At 39.5% G+C, this 25,515-nt stretch overlaps 1 protein-coding gene across 1 annotated transcript in view; it reads left to right on the top strand.

Moving 5' to 3' along the window:
• The first annotated feature begins 5,269 nt into the window (after positions 1 to 5,269).
• Positions 5,270 to 25,515, top strand: part of LOC124126338 — a 96,615-nt gene continuing 76,369 nt past the window's right edge. The window contains exon 1 of the mRNA XM_046489748.2: positions 5,270 to 5,384. The gene's annotated coding sequence lies outside the window, so the exon portion shown is untranslated. The remainder of the gene's footprint in view (positions 5,385 to 25,515) is intronic.

Genomic DNA, 25,515 nt, shown 5'->3' with positions numbered 1-25,515 from the left:
AAAAGTAAGTCTAATTTAGACAGAGGTCCGTATTAGGAATATTATAAGAGATGATAACAAATGTAAATAGAAAAGTCTGATTTAGACAGAGGTCCGTATTAGGAATATTATAAGAGATGATAACACATGTAAATGGAAACAAAGTTCAAAGAAGTATTATTATGAATCATAGTACATTCGGCACAATTGATATCGCCTTGTATTACAAATGCTGATTAGTACAAGTCCTGTCTCGACAGATTCCAGTGTGCGCGGTAATATTTGTAAATGTAATATGTGTGAAGAAAATATGTCCATATTAGCGATAAGGTAGCTCAGTGTCTCAATCAAGTTTTTGCACGTCACGCCGAAACTGCCGAGCTCGATTCCTTTCATCGGGGTAATGTTTCGAATGAAGCCCATTCCTGCAGCCACCCGACGCCGTGATAGAGCCGCTGAAGCGTATAACACCATACACGTGTATTAAGTGCACTTATAAACTGATTTGAAAAAACTATTTTCACCTACCTTAACTATTTAGGCATAAAATAACGTAAAAGGAATCGTTCCGTTCCCCGTTTGGAAAACTATATAGCTTCCCTTTAAGACGAGGAGCTGTCTGTGCAAACGTCTCTATGGAAATAGCCTGGAAACTTAGTGGCACATCTGTGAGCCTGGTATTTTTTGCATGGAAATAGTTTAAATACGGGTTTGAAATATTAATTTCTCCTTCCTCAACTATTTAGGTATAACGAAACGTAAACGGAATCGTCCTGTAACCCGTTTGGAAAGCTACATGTATATAGCTTCCCTTTAACACGGGGGGCTCTCTATGCAAACGTCCCTATTGAAATAGCATGAAAACGTAGTTACACATCTGGGAGCCTCGCATTTTTCGCATCAAAATACTTTAAAATACGGATTTGAAATACTATTTTCTCATTCCTTAACTGTTTATGTATAACATAACGTAAAAGGAATCGCTCTATTCCCCCGTTTGAACACTATATGGCTTCCCTTTAACACGTGGATCTATGCAAACGTCCCCATTGAAATAGGCTACAACTTTGTGGCACATCTGGGAGCCTCGCATTTTTCACATCAAAATAGTTTAAAATACGGATTTGAAATACTATTTTCTCCTTCTTTAACTATTCATATATAACATAACGTAAAAGCAGTCGCTCTATACCTCCTTTGTAACACTATATAGCTTTCCTTTAAGACGGGGTTATGTCTATGCAAACGTCCCTATTGAAATAGCCTGGCACATCTGGGACGTGGACAAGTTATATAAACAACTCTCCCAAGGAAGTATTTTATCGAATATTTAAACATAAAATCCAGTTAGAAAATCATCTGCTGTCGCTACCTTGAAGACTCAGTATCCCGATTACTAAAATAAGATCCACAAACCATAGATTACCAATAGAAAAGGGGCGATGGGAAAATATACCGCGGGAAGACAGAATTTGTAGTCACTGTAATAAACATGACTTAGCTGACGAATATCACTATCTACTAATATGTCCTTTTCTGCATAACTTGCGTAAGTTGTATATTCAAAAGAAGTATTTTACGACCTACTTGATATGTTACTCAATACTGAAAGTTTACCTGAACAAAGTAAACTAGCACAGTTTGTAAAAGAAATCCTCAAGATGCTTAATTAAATGTATGAGTGTGTTGCAGTTAAACGTATAGTCTCCTGCCTCGTGTCACCATAAATCTCCATTTTTACCTTCAATATGTCATAGCTATGACCTTGAAGCGAAATATACGTTTGTTGTTGTTGTGTTGTTGTTGCCCGCGAGTACACAGCCTTGCGTTTTGATGCGAGACGAATCGGCGAGTAGCTTCATATTTCAACGGCTGCAGAGATAAACTTGCTCAACAATAAACAATTACTGCTTTGAATAAACAAAACAGGATAAATCACATGCCTAGATTACCTCAATCTCATAAAATCGGATACAAGTTCTCGCTACCAGTGAGAGCATCCCATTACAAGTATAGTGCAAACTGAGCTAGAACCTTTAGATTTTGCAGAAATATTAAATAACTTTGAAATCGTTGTCGGATTTTTCGAGAGATTTCTGGACATTAGACACTTAAGCCCTCTCAACTGCCAAGACTGACAGTGAGAGGGGGTGTTTTTGGGGAGAGGCAGTAGCGACAGTAAATATTTCTGTCAGACACACTTTCAGTGGCCTGTCAGTGATAGGTGATAGCAATCTTTACGTGTGTTGTGAATTGCCAGGCTACAGATTTGTTTAGTCTGTGAAAATGAAGAGAGTATTTATTATTAATATATTTCATAACTAATACTTAACAACTGATTTGTATCTGTAAAATATGTTAATTTCAGGGACAATACGTTCGTCTGAGACATAGTACCTTATTTTATACCTAAACGGTTAAGTAAAGAGATAATAATATTTCAAACCCGTATTTTAAGTAAAATCGATGCGAAAAATGCGAGGCTCCCAGATGTGCCACTAAGTTTTAGCCTATTTCCATAGGGACGTTTGTATAGATATCCTCCCGTGTTTGAGGGAAGCTATAATGTTTCCAAAAGAAGGTATAGAGCGACTCCTTTTAAGTAATGTTATGCCTTAATGGTTGAGAAATGAGATAATAATATTTCAAACACGTATTTGAAACTATTTCCATGCGAAAAATGCGAGGCTCCCAGATGGGCCACTAATTTTTCAGGCCATTTCCATTCGGACGTTTGCATGGACAACCCCCCGTGTTAAAGGGAAGCTATATAGTTTCCAAAACGGGGTATAGAGCGACTGTTTTAAAGTTATTTTATACCTAAATGGTTCAGGAAAGAGAAAAGAATATTTCAAACAGATATTTTAAGTATTTCCATGCGAAAAATGCGAGGCTCCCAGATGTGCCACTAAGTTTCCAGGCTATTTCCAAAGGGACGTTTGCATAGACAACCCCCCGTGTTAAAGGGCAGCTATAAAGTTTCCGAGACAGGATATAGTGCGATCCTTTTTATTTTATTTTATGTCTAAACGGTTAAGGAAAGAGATAATAATATTTCAACCCGTATTTTAAGTAAAATCAATGCGAAAAATGCGAGGCTCCCAGATGTGCCACCAAGTTTTAGTTTATTTCCATAGGGACGTTTGTATAGATATCCTCCCGTGTTAAAGGGAAGCTATAAATGTTTCCAAAAGGGGGTATAGAGGGATTCCTTTTAAGTAATGTTATGCCTAAATGGTTGAGAAATGAGATAATAATATTTCAAACACGTATTTGAAACTATTTCAATGCGAAACATGCGAGGCTCCCAGATGTGCCACTAAGTTTCCAGGCTATTTCCATTCGGACGTTTGCATGGACAACCCCCCGTGTTAAAGGGAAGCTATAAAGTTTCCGAGACAGGATATAGAGCGAGCCTTTTTTACTTTATTTTATGTCTAAACGGTTCATGATAGAGATATTAATATTTCAAACCCGTATTTTAAACTATTTCCATGCGAAACATGCGAGGCTCCCAAATGTGCCACTAAGTTTCCAGGCTATTTCCCTAGGGACGTTTGCATAGACAACCCCCCGTGTTAAAGGGCAGCTATAAAGTTTCCGAGACAGGATATAGAGCGTCTCTTTTTACTTTATTTTATGCCTAAACGGTTAAGTAAAGAGATAACAGTATTTCAAACCCGTATTTTAAGTAATTTCGATGCGAAAAATGCGAGGCTCCCAGATGTGCCACTAAGTTTTAGCCTATTTCTATAGGGACGTTTGTATATATATCCTTCCGTGTTTGAGGGAAGCTATATAGTTTCCAAAAGGGGGTATAGAGCGACTCCTTTTAAATAATGTTATGTCTCAACGGTTAAGGAATGAGATAATAATATTTCAAACCTGTATTTGAAACTATTTCCATGCGAAACATGCGAGGCCCACAGATGTGCCTCTAAGTTTTCAGGCTATTTCCATACGGACGTTTGCATAGACAATCCCCTGTGGTAAAGGGAAGCTATATAGTTTCCTTTAAGGGGTATAGAGCGACTGTTTTAAAGTTATTTTATGCCTAAATGGTTCAGAAAAGAGATACAAAATTTCAAACAGATATTTTAAACTATTTCCATGCGAAACATGCGAGGCTCCCAGATGTGCAACTAAGTTTCCAGGCTATTTCCAAAGGGACGTTTGCACAGACAACCCCCTGTGGTAAAGGGAAGCTATATAGTTTCCGAGACAGTTACTTTCGAAACAAGAATATTATATAAACAGGGTGTTACATACTACCTAGTATGCACTAGACAAATAATGTAACATGTGAATAAGTATAATATATGTGAATAAGTACTATAATAAGACACAAAAATGTTATCAATGCTTTGGGAAAAGCCTGTGTAAGTCTATGTCTCCTGATCCCCGGTTCTATCAGATAAAGGACAGTCTCGCCACAACACAGCTGTTGCTGAAAGGGGATATAAACAATAACACACAGATGTGGGTCAGCTCACTGGCACTTTTTACTGGCACATGTGCCGATCACTGGCATGAGCCTTCCCCATACGCGAGTGATCTGACATCTGACGTCGAGCTTGACCTGGTGATGCCCTGGCATCTGACATCTGACGTCGAGCTTGACCTGGTAATGCCCTGACATCTGACGTCGAGCTTGACCTGGTCATACCCTGACATCTGACGTCGAGCTTGACCTGGTGATGCCCTTGCATCTGACATCTGACGTCTTGACTCGGTAATACCATGACAACTGCATCTGGCGTCAGACGCATATGTCTCCGAGGGCATCGTGCCACAGGTTAGACGTCAGATGCAGATGTCTCCCTGGTTGCGTGACCTGATACGACACGCGAGATACTTTGCACCCAGAATTCATTTCGTGCACATAGTATTGCAGAGGAATGACTACCCTATCCCACTCTTAGTCTGTCTTACAGACCCTGATACATTTATATCAACTACAGCCCATGCAAGTCTATAATGTTTGGCAAGTCTAGATTACTGCAGTATCTGAAAATGAAGAGAATCACTAGGCTCCCTTTTTATTAGATTTTTATTAAGATAACTGAACAACTGTTTTTTCTGTACGATATGTTCATTTCAGAGACTATATGTTAGTTTATCCCACTCTCTGCGAATAAGCCTACCGCATATTGCTCACTCACTCACTCTACGAGAGACAAACCGGCGAGCATTTGCATCTGCCCTCTATGAGTACACCCCCCCCCCCCCCCCCCCCCCCTCATCCTCCTCCTCCCTTCCTCCCATTTACCGTCCGCTGCATGCTGACCCAGTTACATTCAGTCACTGTTATACCTGTTAGTTAACAGCCTGTTACGGCGTGTCGATCACATGGTCAATAGTTGCTTCAGCTGATATCGTTGCTACATACCTAACAGGTGCTCAAGGTAAGTGTGCTTTCATACAAACTTATGTATATAAATATATATACTTGACATACGTCTCAGTGTTAATATGTTCCTGTTTGAAGTGGTTACTACAATCATGTACTGACGGAGGACCGATGTAGTTTGTAGTTGCCATCGTGGACCTACACACTTGGCGAGTACTGGATCAAGAGGAAACATATAAGCGCTGTAAACAAACTGAATGTAGATGTGATATAAACAATTCAGTTGTCATTTTAGCAATATCTGTGAACTAATTACCTTGTAGGTTGGTCCAAAGACGTATACGTGTGTGTGTGTGTGTGTGTGTGTGTGTGTGTCCGCCCTTGACATTTCTAGGGTGTACATTGTTTTCTTCAAACAAGATATGATTCATACCATCAGAGACCATATGCCGATAGATGGTCTCTGATACCATGGATGATACCAACTTCAATGTCGTCACCATTCCAGCTGTTTGACTATTTACTCACAATTAATCACAATACGTCAACTTTATTCCATTTCCTATACAGTGGAACCCCTATATCTGGCAATCCCGCCTTCAAGATTGCTACTATGGACTTCTCGTTAAACCGGACTCAGCAGGGCCCGTCTTTGCTCTGTTGTCATCTTCGGCTCAAAAGACATTCCCATGTTCTAATATCAGATACACGCGGACCCGTGAAGATCAGGGTAGAGAATAGGTCTTCAGCAACCCATGCTTGCCGTAACAGGCGACTATGCTTGTCGTAAGAGGCGACTAACAGGATCGGGTGGTCAGGCTTGTTGACTTGGTTGAAGCATGTCATCGATCCCAATCTCGTGGATCGATGCTCATGATGTCAATCACTGGATTGTCTGGTCCAGACTCGATTATTTACAGACCGCGGTCATATAGCTGGAATATTGCTGAGTGCGGCGGTAAACAACAAACAAACAAAGATACAGCTTCCTGGAACTATCTAAAATCAGCCTTTCCCACACATTTTGACATTACTTTCCGATTTTAAAACTATGCAGGTCATATGGGTCCTTGACATAACCCAAGGACTGAAACACGGACTGAAACTTTGACTGAAACATGGGCTGAAATAGGACTGAAGCATGGACTGAAACATGGATTGAAAAAAGGACTGAAACATGGACTGAACCATGGACTGAAATAAGGACTGGAACACGGGGACTGAAGCATGGACTAGAAAAGGACTGAAGCATGGACTGAAACATGGACTGAAATAAGGACTGAAGCATGGACTGAAACATGGAATAAAATAGGTCTGAAGGATGGACACTGAAACATAGACTGAAATAATGACTGAAGTAAGGACTGAAACATTGACTGAAATAAGGATTGAAGCATGGACTGAAACAAGAACTGAAACATGGACTGAAACATGGACTGAAATAAGGACTGAAACATGGACTGAACCATGGACTGAAATAAGGACTGGAACACGGGGACTGAAGCATGGACTGAAACATGGACTCAAAAAGGACTGAAGCATGGACTGAAACATGGACTGAAATAGGACTGAAGCATGGACTGAAACATGGACTGAAATAAGGACTGAAACATGGACTGAACCATGGACTGAAATAAGGACTGGAACACGGGGACTGAAGCATGGACTGAAACATCGACTTAAAAAGGACTGAAGCATGGACTGAAACACAAACTGAAATAGGACTGAAGCATGGACTGAAACATGGACTGAAATAAGGTCTAAAACAAGGACTGAACCATGGACTGAAATAAGGACTGGAACACGGGGACTGAAGCATGGACTGAAACATGGACTAAAAAGGGACTGAAGCATGGACTGAAACATGGACTAAAATAGGACTGAAGCATGAACTGAAACAGGGACTGAAATAAGGATTGAAGCATGGACTGAAACATGGAATAAAATAGGACTGAAGCATGGACACTGAAACACAGACTGAAATAATGACTGAAGTAAGGACTGAAACATGGACTGAAATAAGGATTGAAGCATGGACCGAAACAAGAACTGAAACATGGACTGAAACATGGACAGAAATAGGACTGAAGCATGGACTGAAACATGGACTGAAATAGGACTGAAGGATGGACTGAAACATGGACTGAAATAAGGACTTGAACACGGGGACTGAAGCATAGACTGAAACATGGACTGAAATAGGACTGAAGCATGGACTGAAACATGGACTGAACCATGGACTGAAACAAGGACTGGAACACGGGGACTGAAATAGGACTGAAGCATGGACTGAAACATGGACTAAAATAAGGGCTGAAATAAAGACTGAAACATAGACTGAAACACAGACTGAAACATAGACTGAAATGGGACTTAGGCATGGACTGAAACATGGACTAAAATAGGACTGAAGCATAGACTGAAACATGGACTGAAATAGGACTGAAGCATGGACTGAAACATGGATTGAAATAAGGACTGAAACATGGACTGAACCATGGACTGAAATAAGGACTGGAACACGGGGACTGAAATAGGACTGAAGCATGGACTGAAACATTGACTAAAATAAGGGCTGAAATAAAGACTGAAACATAGACTGAAACACAGACTGAAACATAGACTTAAATGGGACTTAGGCATGGACTGAAACATGGACTAAAATAGGACTGAAGCATAGACCGAAACAAGGGCTGAAACACGAACTGAAGTACAACATTGTCCTACAATCGTGACAACGGTAAAGATAGACGTGTAGTTTGTCTCATGGATGCTGTTTGATCTTTATGTAAACATGTAAACATGTAAACCTGCCACATGTGCGTGCAGTGGGAGGGTATCAGATGTTAGGCTTGACCAATGCTATATCTGCTCTCTTTCAAAGATTCCGAAGCTAAAATATGCATCCGCTAAGTGTCAGTTTAAAAAAAAGAAGTAAATGACGCAACATTTTCTTTTCAATATAATTTATTAATTTAAAGTTTACACGATAAACGGTTTTCCACTGGACGAGAGGTCGGTCACCGGACCGCGAAATTGACGTTCATAAGTATATGAACGACATAATTCGACGTTAATACGTTTTTCCCCAGACCTTGTTCTTGAAATGACGTAAACACTGACGGACCGCTTCTGAACCCCTGGGAATTCCCTAGCACGAATACGCACATAAGCGTTCAAACCTATTATTGATTAGACCCTTAAATCTTGAACTCGTCAGAGAGTTTGACTGCATCATCGTTCTCGAGTATCCTCCCTACGATTGTTCCTTGAGTGAGAAAACGAAGAAATGCACATACAAACTATGGTAGTGTCCAGGCTGACAGTGACAATCTACAGCAATCTATGAATGTCCCTTATGGCCGTTTTGACACATTTTTAATCACCTTTCAACGATCGACCAAATGATCAATGGTGACTAAAACAGGTAACCGCCACAGGTTCATAAATACTTTCCGAAATCACTCGTCACGTTTATCGTGTCGGCTATTTGACGTCTTGATGTAAATGTATTACGACGCGCTGTCATTGTGACTGACTTACTGAGGTAGATCTTAACAGACCTTTCTCATTTAATGAATTATTGGAATGCATGTGTCAGATGTTTCTGAAGAGCAACTTGTGCATTCATACGCCCATGTTACCTCTCTTTTTTGAGGAACTATTTTACTCCGCGATATAGCTGGTTGTTGTATGGCTGTCAGTGTAAACATGAAGTCACACGTACTAGATATAATTGTGTATAGATCTAGGCCTACATTCTGTGGGGTAACAAATATCGAAGGTAGCACCAACTTTCCCAATCTCGCGCAAAGTCAACTGAAATCTTTCCTTAAATTTAGCAATACTAACTTTCCCAATCTCGTGCAAAGTCAACTGAAATCTAGGAGTGTTTAAAAAATGTTGCTTTCATAATTCCCGTAAGACGTTAAATATAGCAAACGTACCAGACGTATTGAAACTATCCCTTTGAAGTATCACTCAGGCGCTTTCACATTTAAAAGTCTGCAAGTTGATGGTCGGTCAGTGTGCGGTAGCAAAAATAATACATAGTATATTTGTAAGTTTTTCATATGTTGTCGCGTTGGCCGGCTATGACGTTTGTTGTTTAAAGCCTTTAAACTAATGTTCATTGTTGTTGGTTTTTCCCGTTTGTTTGACTATAATTTCATAGTCTGTTTACCAAATACGTTCTGTGAGCTACAGAACCTATTATTCACTTTATTGATAACGCCAATATATGTCGTGATCTTAGTATAGGCTTTTGTCTTTATTGATAACATAAATAGATGAGGTGACATCAGTAGTGTCTTGTGTCATTTTTGATAACACCAATAGATGACGTGACCTCAGTAGGGTCTTATGTTTTTAATGATAACACCAGTAGATGAAGTGCCTTCAGTAGGGGCTTGTGTCTTTTTTGATAACACCAATAGATGACGTGACCTCAGTAGGGTCTTATGTTTTTAATGATAACACCAGTAGATGAAGTGCCTTCAGTAGGGGCTTGTGTCATTTTTGATAACATAAATAGATGAGGTGACCTCAGTAGGGTCTTATGTTTTTAATGATAACACCAGTAGATGAAGTGCCTTCAGTAGGGGCTTGTGTCTTTTTTGATAACACCAATAGATGACGTGACCTCAGTAGGGTCTTATGTTTTTAATGATAACACCAGTAGATGAAGTGCCTTCAGTAGGGGCTTGTGTCTTTTTTGATAACACCAATAGATGACCTGACCTCAGTAGGGTCTTATGTCTTTAATGATAACACCAATAGATTGCGTGACCTCCGTAGGGTCTTGTGTCTGTGTTGATATCACCAAAAGATGGCGTGTGGTGACCTCAGTAGGGTCTTGTGTCTTTAATGATAACACCAAAAGATGGCGTGACCTCCGTAGGGTCTTGTGTCTGTGTTGATATCACCAATAAATGGCGTGACCTCAGTAGGGGCTTGTGTCTGTGTTGATAACATCAAAAGATGGCCTGACCTCAGTAGGGGCTTGTGTCTATGTTGATATCACCAATAGATGGCGTGACCTCAGTAGGGTCTTATGTCTTTATTGATAACATCAAAAGATGGCATGACCTCAGTAGCGTCTTGTGTCTTTATTGATATCACCAATAGATGACGTGACCTCAGTAGGGTCTTGTATCTTTATTGATATCACCAATAGATAACGTGACCTCAGTAGAGGCTTGTGTCTGTGTTGATATCACCAATAGATGGCGTGACCTCAGTAGGGTCTTATGTCTTTATTGATAACATCAATAGATGGCGTGACCTCAGTAGGGTCTTGTGTCTTTATTGATATCACCAATAGATGACGTGACCCCAGTAGCGTCTTGTGTCTTTATTGATATCACCAACAGATGACCTGACCTCAGTAGCGTCTTGTGTCTTTATTGATATCACCAACAGATGACCTGACCTCAGTAGCGTCTTGTGGCTTTATTGATATCTCCAATAGATGACCTGACCTCAGTGGGGTCTTGTGGCTTTATTGATATCACCGATAGATGATCATGACGTGACCTCAGTAGCGTCTTGTGTCTTTATTGATATCACCAATAGATGACGTGACCTTAGTAGGGTCTTGTGTCTTTATTGATATCACCAACAGATGACCTGACCTCAGTAGCGTCTTGTGGCTTTATTGATATCACCAATAGATGATCATGACGTGACCTCAGTAGGGGCTTGTGTCTTTATTGATATCACCAATAGATGACGTGACCTCAGTAGCGTCTTGTGTCTTTATTGATATCACCAATAGATGACGTGACCTTAGTAGGGTCTTGTGTCTTTATTGATATCACCAACAGATGACCTGACCTCAGTAGCGTCTTGTGGCTTTATTGATATCACCAATAGATGATCATGACGTGACCTCAGTAGCGTCTTGTGTCTTTATTGATATCACCAATAGATGATCATGACGTGACCTCAGTAGCGTGTTGTGGCTTTATTGATATCACCAATAGATGATCATGGCGTGACCTCAGTAGCGTGTTGTGGCTTTATTGATATCTCCAATAGATGACCTGACCTCAGTAGCGTCTTGTTTCTTTATTGATATCACCAGTAGATGACGTGACCTCAGTAGGGTCTTGTATCTTTATTGATATCACCAATAGATGACGTGACCTCAGTAGAAGCTTGTGTCTGTGTTGATATCACCAATAGATGGCGTGACCTCAGTAGGGTCTTATGTCTTTATTGATAACATCAATAGATGGCGTGACCTCAGTAGGGTCTTGTGTCTTTATTGATATCACCAATAGATGACGTGACCTCAGTAGCGTCTTGTGTCTGTATTGATATCACCAATAGAGGGCATGACCTCAGTAGGGGCTTGTGTCTTTATTGATATCACCAATAGATGGCGTGACCTTAGTTGCGTTTTGTGTCTTTATTGATATCACCAATAGATGGCATGACCTCAGTAGCGTCTTGTTTCTTTATTGATATCACCAATAGATGACGTGACCTCAGTAGGGTCTTGTGTCTTTATTGATATCACCAATAGATGACGTGACCTCAGTAGGGGCTTGTGTCTGTGTTGATATCACCAACAGATGGCGTGACCTCAGTAGGGTCTTATGTCTTTATTGATAACATCAATAGATGGCGTGACCTCAGTAGGGTCTTGTGCCTTTATTGATATCCTCAATAGATGACGTGACCTCAGTAGCGTCTGGTGTCTTTATTGATATCACCAATAGATGACCTGACCTCAGTAGGGTCTTGTGTCTGTATTGATATCACCAATAGATGGCATGACCTCAGTAGGGCCTTGTGTCTTTATTGATATCACCAATAGATGACGTGACCTCAGTAGGGTCTTGTGTCTTTATTGATATCACCAATAGATGACGTGACCTCGGTAGGGTCATGTGTCTGTGTTGATATCACCAATAAATGGCGTGACCTCAGTAGGGGCTTGTGTCTGTGTTGATAACATCAAAAGATGGCCTGACCTCAGTAGGGGCTTGTGTCTATGTTGATATCACCAATAGATGGCGTGACCTCAGTAGGGTCTTATGTCTTTATTGATAACATCAAAAGATGGCATGACCTCAGTAGCGTCTTGTGTCTTTATTGATATCACCAATAGATGACGTGACCTCAGTAGGGTCTTATGTCTTTATTGATAACATCAAAAGATGGCATGACCTCAGTAGCGTCTTGTGTCTTTATTGATATCACCAATAGATGGCGTGACCTCAGTAGGGTCTTGTGTCTTTATTGATATCACCAGTAGCTGACGTGACCTCAGTAGGGTTTTGTGTCTTTATTGATATCACCAATAGATGACCTGACCTCAGTAGCGTCTTGTGTCTTTATTGATATCGGCAATAGATGACCTGACCTCAGTAGGGTCTTGTGTCTTTATTGATATCACCAACAGATGCCGTGACCTCAGTAGGGTCTTGTGTCTTTATTGATATCACGAATAGATGACCTGACCTCAGTAGCGTCTTGTGTCTTTATTGATATCACCAATAGATGACGTGACCTCAGTAGCGTCTTGTGTCTTTATTGATATCACTAATAGATGATCATGACGTGACCTCAGTAGGGGCTTGTGTCTTTATTGATATCACCAATAGATGACCTGACCTCAGTAGGGTCTTGTGTCTTTATTGATATCACCAATAGATGACGTGACCCCAGTAGCGTCTTGTGTCTTTATTGATTTCACTAATAGATGATCATGACGTGACCTCAGTAGGGGCTTGTGTCTTTATTGATATCACCAATAGATGACGAGACCTTAGTAGGGTCTTGTGTCTTTATTGGTATTGGCAATAGATGACCTGACCTCAGTAGGGTCTTGTGTCTTTATTGATATCACCAATAGATGACTTGACCTCGGTAGGGTCTTGTGTCTTTATTGAAATCACCAATAGATGAGGTGACCTCAGTAGGATCTAGTGTCTTTGGTTTACTCCAGTCACTGTACTTAACGTAAAATCCTTCTTGCAGGTGATGAAAAAACCTGTCGATTCAAATACGTTGCCGATGATAAACGTCTGGTGACTTGACGCTCCACATCTAAATAACCTAGACAGTCTCGAGACACTGCACACGCTGCAGGAGATCTTACAGCACAAAGGCAAAGATAACATGTCAAAAAGGACTGAGTCATAACTATTACATGCACGTACTATTGGTGTGAGGCGTACTGTCGGGTGAGAATGACATCAAGAAAAATAGCTGAAGTAGAATAATTAATACTGGTTTTCGTGTATTCTGTTGTATAGCCCGTGAAATACTGACGATGTTTTTTGTTGTATAGCCCGTGAATTACCGACGATGTATTCTGCTGTATAGCCCGTGGAGTATTGATGATGTATTCTTCTGTATAGCCCGTGAAGTATTGACGATGTATTCTGCTGTATAGCCCGTGAAGTATTGACGATGTATTCTGTTGTATAGCCCGTGAAATACGTGAAATAAACAGCAGTCATTCCAAATAGAAAGTTTACTGAAAACGACATAGCTCCAAAGATTTGGGAGAATTATTTTAGCTATACACCAGTCCTAGTTTTCCGAAGTGGATTCATATCTTACAAATCATGACACAGGGTATCGTGAGACATGTTTAAAACGACCTGGTGATCTTTCTCGTAATCATACTGAATCTGAAGTCTCGAAAGCTATAGAAAAGCTAACACCAGTTAAAGCTCCACGAAGCGAATGTATTCCTGCAGAGTATTTTTGGTTTATTAATGCTTCGTTAGTCTCGTATTTCATAATTTTGTTCAATCAGATATTGTTTACAGGTATTGTCCCAGAGAATGTCACCATATATTTGATTGTACCATCATTTAAGACAGGTAGAGTAAATGAGCCACATACTTACAGAGTTATCACACTGTTAAATGTCATGGGTAAGATATTTGTAGGTATTCTAAATAACAGATAAGATCATTTTTGATCAGAAACAAGGAATATGGTAGAAGATATACCAGGGTGGTTTTATAAACTTTAATGGAAATCCTACAGTAGGTGATATTCCTTGAAGCACTTGTTAAAAAATATACAACTCGGAAAAGGGTAATTTCTATGAGGCTTTTTTTTAATTTTCGAAAAGCATTTCATCTTGTAAATAGACAAAAGTAGTTATATGTTGTATTATGAAACGGAATTCACGGAGAGTTTATTAGGTTATTACGAGTATGTGTGATAGTGTGAAGTGTACATTTGTCAAAAAAAGTGACAAACGTCAGAAAGTGATCAGAAACTGTGAGATTATTTTATTTCACTTGTTTTTCTGGTGTCCGCCGACCGCCTCCGCGGTCTAGTGGTAGAGCGTCCGCCCGGAGAGCGGAAGGTCCGGGGTTTGATCCCCGGCCGCGTCATACCAAAGACGTTAAAAGATGGTTCTTGTTGTTACCCTGTCTGGCGCTCGCCATTAAGGGCTCGGAGTCAGTATACTGTGTCTGAGTGGGCTATTCATGTTAAACTGCAGCATGGTATCTCAGTGATAGCACTATAAATCGGCATCAGCCCGGGCTAGTACACGCAGCCACACAAACACACACACGTACATGCACATCGCTATATAAGTGCAATAATCTTGGACGCGACGTTAACCCCATTTCACCTCACCTCACCTCTGGTGTCCGCCAGGGTGTACTCTCAGTCCATGGGTTTTTCTTCTATTTCCATTAAGGGATTGCTGAAATACATGTGTACGTCCTAGGGGAAGATTTCACCTGACTTTACACGCGATTGGGAAAGATGGTGTTGCTAACTGGCAGATACCCCCCTGTTAAAGGGGCACTGATCTAACGCAATTCCCCGGACTGGTTGTTGCCTTTGTTATTGTTTTTCCCCCTGTGAGTACCCGGATGATACGCAACGCAACTGAGCGTGACCAGAGACTGGGCTACCGTCTGCAAGGACAGTTAAATAAACTTGGAGGCAATATTTGTTTTACGCATTTTTGCATAAACACTGATTGGTTAACTGTGATCTATAAAGATTTTGACAAAGGGCACATGTTTATTAATTTCTTCTGCCTAAACAAACAGACAAAAAGAACGGCGGAGCTCATCGGATGTCGTCATTTGGAAATACACCAGATGCTTATAGTTTGATACTAAAACAAGTATCCATGCAGTGAAAGCATTTTCGGATTTCGGATTGCGTCGATAATACCATTACTACTCCCTTGTTGTCATCCACGTTTTCTCGTATAACCCTACACTTGTGTATTTGTCGTCATTCACTTGATGCTCAGTTAATGAATTTATTACAGGTACAATTAGTGGTAGCACCACTTAGATTACCTGACAAAGGTTCCCATTTGGCATTTATTGTGTCTGGGGTAATTATTCAATCTAAATCCAGGTTTGAAGTGAGGTGAAATGTGTGTTATGTAATATGCACGTGGCAGCCCAGCAAGAGATGAATGATCAGTTGATTTTTTTGTTGTTGTAAATCAACGGATCGTTCCTAGTCATCAAAGGATTAACAGAAAATACGTTGATTGATTAATCACTGTTATCTTGCACAGTGGATATGTCAAAAGTGAGTGTTTACATGTCTAGGTTTACTAAAACAAAGGGAATACACTCATATCATGGCGTGAAGTGCCGATGTAAAAACAACATACTTTGTTCAAAGGGTTAACTGATAATACGTTGATTGATTGATCATTGTTATCTATCACTCAATGGATTTTTTAGGAACCGTGGACGTTATGAAAATAGTTGTCATGTGGGCTTTCTCAGCCGACCCTTGAGACTTGACACCTATGTGAAACACCTGAAACAATCCAAGTGATCAGTTGAGAAACGAACACGGGTTATAATATCCCGAAACGATATATACCTTTTAAAATATTTGATTGTTACAGAGACACGTGACATCGAATAAGTTTCTTTGTACAGCTGCAGACGAGTTGGATATTGTTCCTTTGTGTGGATATTCACGGATACATTCCTCGAACAAGGAAGTTGCCTAAAATTTATACACATAAATTTGGTAGGTTGTAATTATGGTATTTGCATTTTGTTTTCCTTCATTTGAACCGATAATTCGTTCTTGTTTCTCTACGTCTTGGTTGGGAAATTCTCCAATGCGCGATAGACGTTGTTTCACAGGTCTTTTCCTTTGTAAGCGTGTATATATTACCGTCAATTTTTAAAATGTGATTCTCTCAGGCAATTTATAAAATGTGTAAATATTTTAGTCATTTTGACTAAAAAATCTGTCAAGATTGATTAAGAATATCAAAAGAGCTTACAAACATCAAAACAGATTATGTAGGATTAGAAGCCAAACAACATAGAAATGTACTTTTCAACGTAACATTTACAGTCTCTTGGTGATGACATTAAACATCAAAATGTTTGGAATTCGTTATCATGATAATAGAAATCGAAATGTTTTTCAGTCAATTTGTAAAATAACTGAATATTTAGACGTTTAATAAATATGTTACACATTTTGACAGAAAATAATATACACCCTATAAAAAAAGCGATGCTCAGGTGAAATATTTACTTTGTGTTGCAAGTCAAAATAGTATAAACGAAAATCGAAAATCGCAAAATTACCAAGCAAGTGACTTATCAAAACTTCGTCACCATTACCGATGCTACCCACAAAGATACCTACATTTCCTGATTATCTCGAAAACTGTATTTCATTTTGTTGATCAATGTGACCATACGCCCTTATTACTACCGGTATCCATAAAAGTGACTAATGCGCTTACGAATGGCGCAGCAAAGGTCGCGAACTAGTCTAGATTTCTGCTATACATCCGGGTACTCACTGGGAAAAAACAATAACAAAGGCAACAACCAGTCCCGGGGAATTGCGTTAGATCAGTGCCCCTTTAAACTGCAAAAAAGACTAGACCAATCAGACTAGACTAGAGCAGCTATGAACCTTTCGGCACAGGCTAGTAAAGCCCTTATTCCTTTAAATTCAATAAAAAGACGGTACAATATCCCGCTTCAACTTGCTTGCGAACTGTTTGATAGTGAAATTTTGGGTTTTGTATTATCAACGGGTGTCGCGTATGGTGAATGTTGTAGATACCCTCTTTATGTTTTCTATCATACAAGGTGCATTAAGCAGCGGTTATCACCACAACCGCATGGATATCCACACCAGTGTCTAATGTTAAAGGAAACATGCTACAGACGCCACCCCAACTGGGCAACACATGTTAAAGGCTTGCCCTTACGATGTGGATTTGGAATAGTCTGGTTGTTCCAAGAGGTGGGAGATTTAAGGGCATTCCTAATTGTAGTAAAACAAAGGTTGAATGTTTTTTTTACAAGATCGGCAAGATACATGTGTTACATCAAATCCATTAGGAGTGTATGCTTCTTGTATATCTTTACTTCAATGTGAATTAGGGGCGGTCGGGTAGCCTAGTGGTTAAAGCGTTCGCTCGTCACGCCGAAGACCCGGGTTCGATTCCCGACATGGGTACAATATGTGAAGCCCATTTCTGGTGTCCCCCGCCGTGATATTGCTCGAATATTGCTAAAAGCGGCGTAAAACCATACTCACTCACTCACTCAATGTGAATTATACTCAGTAAATGTTAATAACCTGCACTATATAGAAGGTTTTTAGGCAAATTTCGAAGTGACTTACACCAGGAATACAAATATCTCGTGGAGAACTTTATTTAGTATCTGAAACGGAATACCATGCACTACTTATTTGCCCTAGGTATCAGAAATAGAACGTAATAAGTTAATTTGCGTAGGTAACACAGTTGATGTCGGTGCGTTATTCAAATCTAATAATAACCAAAGGAAATCCTATCTGAAATACCAAACTTTATCTATACTTTATCATTCTAAAGGAGATATGTGAAAGTTATATATCCCTGTATAAATTAATATCATAATCACATTTAAAAATAAATTATCTAGCTAAAACGCCTCACTCATGTCAAGTATGTATATATCCTGTATATGCACTATCGGTTACAACCCCTTGAAAGCATTATAAACTTGACTTCACGTGACCTTTACAATGCATAATACAACATTAACAGTTCGTGATACAATATTTACAGTGCATGATACAATATGTACGGTGCATGATACAATATTTACAGTGCATGAAACAATATTTACGGTGCATGATACAATATTTACAGTGCATGATACAATATTTACGGTGCATGATATAATATTTGCAATGCATGATACAATATTTACAGTGCATGATGCAATATTTACGGTGAATGATACAATATTTACAGTGCATGATACAATATTTACGGTGCATGATACAATATTTACAATGCATGATACAATATTTACAGTGCTTGATAAAATATATTCAGTGCATGATACAATATTTACAGTGCATGATACAATATTTACGGTGCTTGATGCAATATTTACAGTGCATGATACACTATTTGCAGTGCATGATACAATATTTACGGTGCATGATATAATATTTCAAATGCATGATACAATATTTACAGTGCATGATACAATATTTACAGTGCATGATACAATATTTACAATGCATGATACAATCTTTACAGTGCTTGATACAATAGTTACGGTGCATGATACAATATGTACAATGCATGATACAATATTTACAGTGCTTGATACAATATTTATGGTACATGATACAATATTTACGGTGCATGATATAATATTTTCAATGCTTGGTACAATATTTACAGTGCATGATACAATATTTACAGTGCATGATACAATATTTACAATGCATGATACAATATTTACAGTGCTTGATACAATATTTACGGTGCATGATACAATATTTACAATGCGTGATACAATATTTACAGTGCATGATACAATATTTACAGTGCATGATACAATATTTGCAGAGAATGATACAATATTTACGGTGCATGATACAATATTTACGGTGCATGATATAATATTTAGAATGCATGATACAATATTTACAGTGCATGATACAATATTTACAATGCATGATACAATATTTACAGTGCTTGATACAATATTTACGGTGCTGATGCAACATTTACAGTGCATGATACAATATTTACAGTGCTTGATACAATATTTACAGAGCATGATACAATATCTACAGTGCTTGATATACTATTTACAGTGCGTGATACAATATTTACAGTGCGTGATACAATATTTACAGTGCATGATACAATATTTACAGTGCTTGATACAATATTTACAGTGCATGATACAATATTTACAGTACTTGATACAATATTTACAGTGCATGATACAATTATCTTCACACTTTTGTTGGGAACCCAACGGACATTTACTAATTCGTTTGCATATTCTGAGATCATACGAATGGGGATTATTTGAACTTTTGAGCCCTGTTGTTGAACAAGGATGCACTGTTTTTTGGTTTGTTTCATCAAAGGGTTATTTATTTACTTTAACATGAAATGGTTATGGGTTACATAATCCAGAATCATAATATTTTTTTCATGCCGTTAAGAATTACACAAACAATGGAAATTAATTTAACACCATGCTATCGTGTGTCGACGCACTCGAGGCCGACTGTGACACGTCCTTAATCAAACAATGGTGGTTGGAGCCCAGCTGGGGGAACATGTGTTCCCACACTATTTGCTATCATTTGAGTAAAACAATTCATCAGTTAATGTACGTGTAAATGTCTGATCAGGTTAATGTAGGCATGAATCATTGACAACCAATAGAGTATTTGTTCAGGGAAGAGTGAGTGAGTGAGTTGACGTTAAATATTAACTCACTCACTCTCTCTTCCCTGAACAAATACTCGAACGTTTAACATGCTTAAACAATAGAATGACATCACAGACAGGTTTAGATATTTACACTAACAGCATCCAGATGTTTCCTGGCACAGAGTTTGATCTGATGCCTTTGTTGGGATTGTGTTTTCAGAGATATGTTTGGTCGATAAGACAAAGAAATGCACTAAATGAATTTCAAATGGAGGTCAAAGGTCAATATGTAAACATTTAATATGACGTATGATATTGAGTGGGTGAGTGAGTTGGCTTAACGACGCTTTGACCAATGTTTCAGTTATAAACATACATGGCACCTTGTTGTGTGAGAGACGTCTAGACGTTTACCACTCTTGTGAAACCCACGGGGGCAGGCATGGCGCTCTCAAATCATAATCACCTGCAAACGTGATTCGAACCCACGGTCATTGGTTTCTGGCTACCTGAGAAAGGTCGGGGTAGAATAGGTCCTCAGCAACCCATTCTTGCCGTAAAAGGGGACTGTGCTTGTCGTAAGAGGCGACTAACGGGATCGGGTGGTCAGACTCGCTGACTTGGTTGATGTATGTCTCATTTGGGTAGATCGATGCAATCACTTGATTGCCTGGTCCAGACTCGATTATTTACAGACCGCCGTCATATAGCTGGGTAATTGCTGAGGGTGGCGGTAAACAAACAAATATACAAACAAAAGCTTTCTGACACGCCAAAAAATACGCATCTCTGAGCAGTGAATTGCAGCGCCTACGACGAAAAGGCCAGCCCATGGTCTCTCATAGCATAGTGATGATATGAAAATAGTATAAAAATATAAAAATTGGTGTATTATTTGGAAGCCGCCGAGGGTATTTCTAGAATCATCAAAGACTATGTCTTAAGTCCACTATCCACCCTTGCCGAACTAGGCTTGAAATTCTGGGCACGATCGTAGTGCCACCAGTGACTTTTACTAGTTATGTCCCTTCTATGTCCCTCCTATTGACCAATGAGATTCCACCTCTCATATCACTTGCAATAGCTTCAAACAAAATGGCGGCGACCAGTCAAGAAGATCTAATCGATACACAAGACCTATATTGTCATAAAAATATGGTCTTACTTCCCCCTTTGCATCAAATCACGTGAGCACCTTGATTGAAAACATGGAAAGATTTGGAAAATATCTGTTGACGCCGAGTTGTTGGCGCACATGCTTTGCAAATCCCGCAATCGACCGAAATCTGCACGACAGTTTACGATCCGGATGTCGATTTTGTTGCGCGATTTTGATTGGACTCTGCATAAACTCATTTGTCCAGCCAAAATATAACTCCATAAGGGTGGAAACTGGACTTTTATAGTCAGTTAACTCCATTGTCTCGGGAAGATGACAGGGTACAGTTGTTGGTAGGTTGAAAGAAGGGCAGAATAATGACAAGATCTGACAATATTTTGAAGGAGCATCACAAAACTCCAGTAGCAGACTTCACTTGTTTTCACAGTTTAAGATTCCTTAAGTCCCATAATACCTTACTGAGAATGTAGAAGCGATCTGGCTTGTGTTAGGACCTCGGCGCGGGAATAGTTGTGGACGTAGGCATCTTTTCGTTGTATGAAACACTGGAGGTATTAAACACTGCCTCCAAATCATGGTGCATAGTCCGCCTTTAACATACAGTGAAACCACGTTTAACCACGAGAAACCACTTGAAGTCCTGTGAAAGCTCGTGAAACGCCATATATTTTACCATGGAGGAGGAGATCTGATTGGACCATATACATGACCGAGTTCAGGTAAACGAGGTTGTATGATATTTCTTGTTTGTAGGCCAGCAATATGATGATATACAAACAACATCACCTGCAAAAGTTATTAAATAATTGTATCTTTTAGGGCCATATGTATTTTTAAATTCTATAATTTGATATTTACATGTTCAGTTGTGGGAGAGAAAATAATACAAACCTGAAGTTTGTTTGTTTGTTAGACGTTTTACGCCAAGTAACGTAATACATTGACAGTATTATGGAATCGTTTTGAATATTTTCCGAAAGTATACATGAACATAATCAGTACAGTATCACAAACAACATGTGAAATAGATTTATCATATAATAGGTAGGTTTCTCGGCAGGATAAAGCCTACGGATAAAAACGATATCCGTTGGGGTCATATGCGGATAGAGATGCAAATATCAAAGGTCAAGTAGGGACTACTTTCAGTGTTTATAAACAAACATGGCGTCGCCCTTGTCATTCGGCAATCGAGTCAAAATTAACCATCGGGAATCTAGATAAACTAAAGAGATAATTGCTATCAGTATCAAAAGAACAGCCTAATATACTGAAAATCAGTGTCTAACTTTGACGTAGCTAAGGCATTTTATAAGTTTTGGCAACTTTGGAGATATAAATTTCGAAACAATTTTGCGAAGGCACTAGGCCTAGCCAAGCGGGATCAGTAGCCATATCTGTGCTTGTAGACCTCTGCGGCTTGAAACCTTCTCCACAAATTAAAATAGTTAGATTTGGCCGAAATATGTTTGAATTTTTACCTTGTTTCGTTTTGTCGCTGTGTGTACATCCGATTGCACTTCTTAGCGTTATGACAGGACAGACCGACTGTCAACAGCGTCTGAACGTTGCCGTGACGTCCCATTGCCTAGGGTTAGAGTAGCTTCCCTTTGACAAAGGGCAGTTACTCTAGCGGACAGACCAATGGATTACCGCGAAATGCAAGTAAAAACAATTGTTGTTTTGCGTATATGTTGCTTCGCCACTGTATAAGAAACAGATTTCAGTTGGAACTATATTGGCTACTGTCACTGTCCGACTGACACATCACTTACCCTGTGACGTAATAAATATTAATGCGCGCATTCCAAGAAAACTCGCAATGTTTAGATAAAGAGATTATCACGCTTGTGTGTTTGGGGATGGTAAATATCCTGTATTAGGAATAAACACTATGTATTTAGCTCGCCAAGGCTCGCTAAATACAATGTTTATTCCTGATGCAGGATATTTACCATCCCCAAACACACAAGCGTGATAACCTCTATATCCCTGTACATGAAGACACTCAAACCAATTGACATACTTCAGAGCTCAGGGCATTTTTGGCATAACATTATAACAATGAAACCATCCTTAATTACCGTAAAAATTTCCATGTCTAATATACCTGCTCTTGGGACGCACTGGGCAAACCCCACTTTTCCCACTCCCCGAGAATGATTCTGTCATAAGCTAGATAAATATTCAGGGGGCGTTTAAAATATTGTCAGGCCTAAAAAACGTCCTGATTTTTCGCAATCCAAGTGTTGGACAACGTGAAGCGACATTCTACACGCACGCTGTTTACTATACAATAAATATCCTTATTGTGCCTTTTAGTTATTTATGAGACTGTCATAACAAAGGTTTGTTCTTGTATTGCAGGCTTTTGGTAACTTGAGACTGATTAATCCGAGGTAGTTTAATAACGTTTATAGATTATCGATGGACATAATTAATAAAAATTGCTTTAGGGCGTTTCTAATTATGGTGGGTACAATGTGTGAAGCCCATTTCTGGTGTCCCCCGCCATGATATTGCTGGAATATTGCTAAAAGCGGTGTAAAACCCTACTCACTCATTCTTATTATGGTAAGTTGTGAACAACATGTGTTTTGCTTTTTTAACATCTAATGAAGATTTCCAATAACAATGATTTTCCATGTGCAGTTTTCAGGGAACATTTTATTTTACAGGGGAACACTTTTATAGGAGAATGGTTTACAGGCGAGCACTTTTATAGGGGAACAGTTTACCGGGGAACACGTTTATAGAACAGTTTACAGGGGAACACTTTTATAGGGGAACAGTTTACCGGGGGAACCCTTTAATAAGGAAACAGTTTACAGAGGAACACTTTCATAGGGAAACAGTTTACAGGGGAACAGTTTATCGGGGAACCCTTAAATAAGGGAACAGTTTACAGGCGAACACTTTTATAGGGGAACCGTTTACAGGGGAACACTTTTATAAGGGAACAGTTTACCGGGGAAGACGTTTATAGAACAGTTTACAGGGGAACACCTTTATATGGAAACAGTTTATCGGGGAACCCTTTAATAAGGGAACAGTTTACAGGGGAACACTTTCATAGGGAAACAGTTTGCAGGGGAACACTTTCATAGGGAAACAGTTTACAGGGGAACACTTTTATAGGGGAACCGTTTACAGGCGAACACTTTTATAGGGGAACCGTTTACAGGGGAACACTTTTATAGGGGAACAGTTTACAGGCGAACACTTTTATAGGGGAACCGTTTACAGGGGAACACTTTTATAAGGGAACAGTTTACCGGGGAACACGTTTATAGAACAGTTTACAAGGGAACACTTTTATATGGGAACAGTTTATCGGGGAACCCTTTAACAAGGGAACAGTTTACAGGGGAACACTTTCATAGGGAAACAGTTAACAGGGGAACACTTTCATAGGGAAACAGTTTACAGGCGAACACTTTTATAGGGGAACAGTTTACAGGGGAACACTTTTATAAGGGAACTGTTTACTGGGGAACACGTTTATAGAACATTTTACAGGGGTACACTTTTATAGTGCAACAGTTTACAGGGGGACATTTATAGAACAGTTTACAGGAGAACACTTTTATAGGGGAACAGTTTACAGGGGAACCCTTTAATAAAGGGGTTTACATGGGAACACATTTATAGGGGAACAGTTTACAGGGGAACATTTCTTGGGGGAACAGTTTACAGGGGAACACATTTATAGGGGACAGTTTACAGGGGATAACTTTTATAGGGGAATAGTTTACAGGGGGACACTTTTATAGGGGAACAGTTTACAGGGGGACACCTTTATAGGATAACAGTTTACAGGGGAACACTTTTATAGGGGAACAGTTTACAGGGGGACACTTTCATAGTTGAACAGTTTACAGGGGAACACTTTTATAGTTAAACAGTTTACAGGGGAACACTTTTATAGGGTAACAGTTTACAGGAGGACACTTTTATAGGGGAACAGTTACCGGGGAACACAGTTCGCATTGAGAATTTGACATTGAACAGTTTACAGGGAACAGTTTACGGGGAACAGTTTATAGCGAACAGGTAACGGGTAACGGTTTGCAAGGAACAGTTCACATGGAACAGTTTACTAGGAACATTTACAAGGAACATATTACGACGGAACAGCACACGCGGCTCTCTGAACAGATTGGGTAGTTATACGACACTCCCGAGACAAACCAATTGCCAACTACTTCAATCTCATCAGCCCCACTGGAGACATCTCAGATGATGTGTGTAGGATTGGTCCAGCCTCCAGTCCCCATCTACACCACATTGTGAACTAATACCAACTGGACCATGCTCACGTTGCCACACAGTCTAGACACAGACGTTGTATTCCGTGCCGTGTGTTAAGGTGAGGTGAAATGG

This window comes from Haliotis rufescens, unplaced genomic scaffold, assembly GCF_023055435.1.
Source record: "Haliotis rufescens isolate VD_foot unplaced genomic scaffold, xgHalRufe1.0.p SCAF_2, whole genome shotgun sequence".
Classification (NCBI taxonomy): domain Eukaryota; kingdom Metazoa; phylum Mollusca; class Gastropoda; order Lepetellida; family Haliotidae; genus Haliotis; species Haliotis rufescens.
The sequence above is the reverse complement of the archived record's forward strand: the minus strand, read 5'-3'. Positions and strand labels throughout refer to the sequence as shown.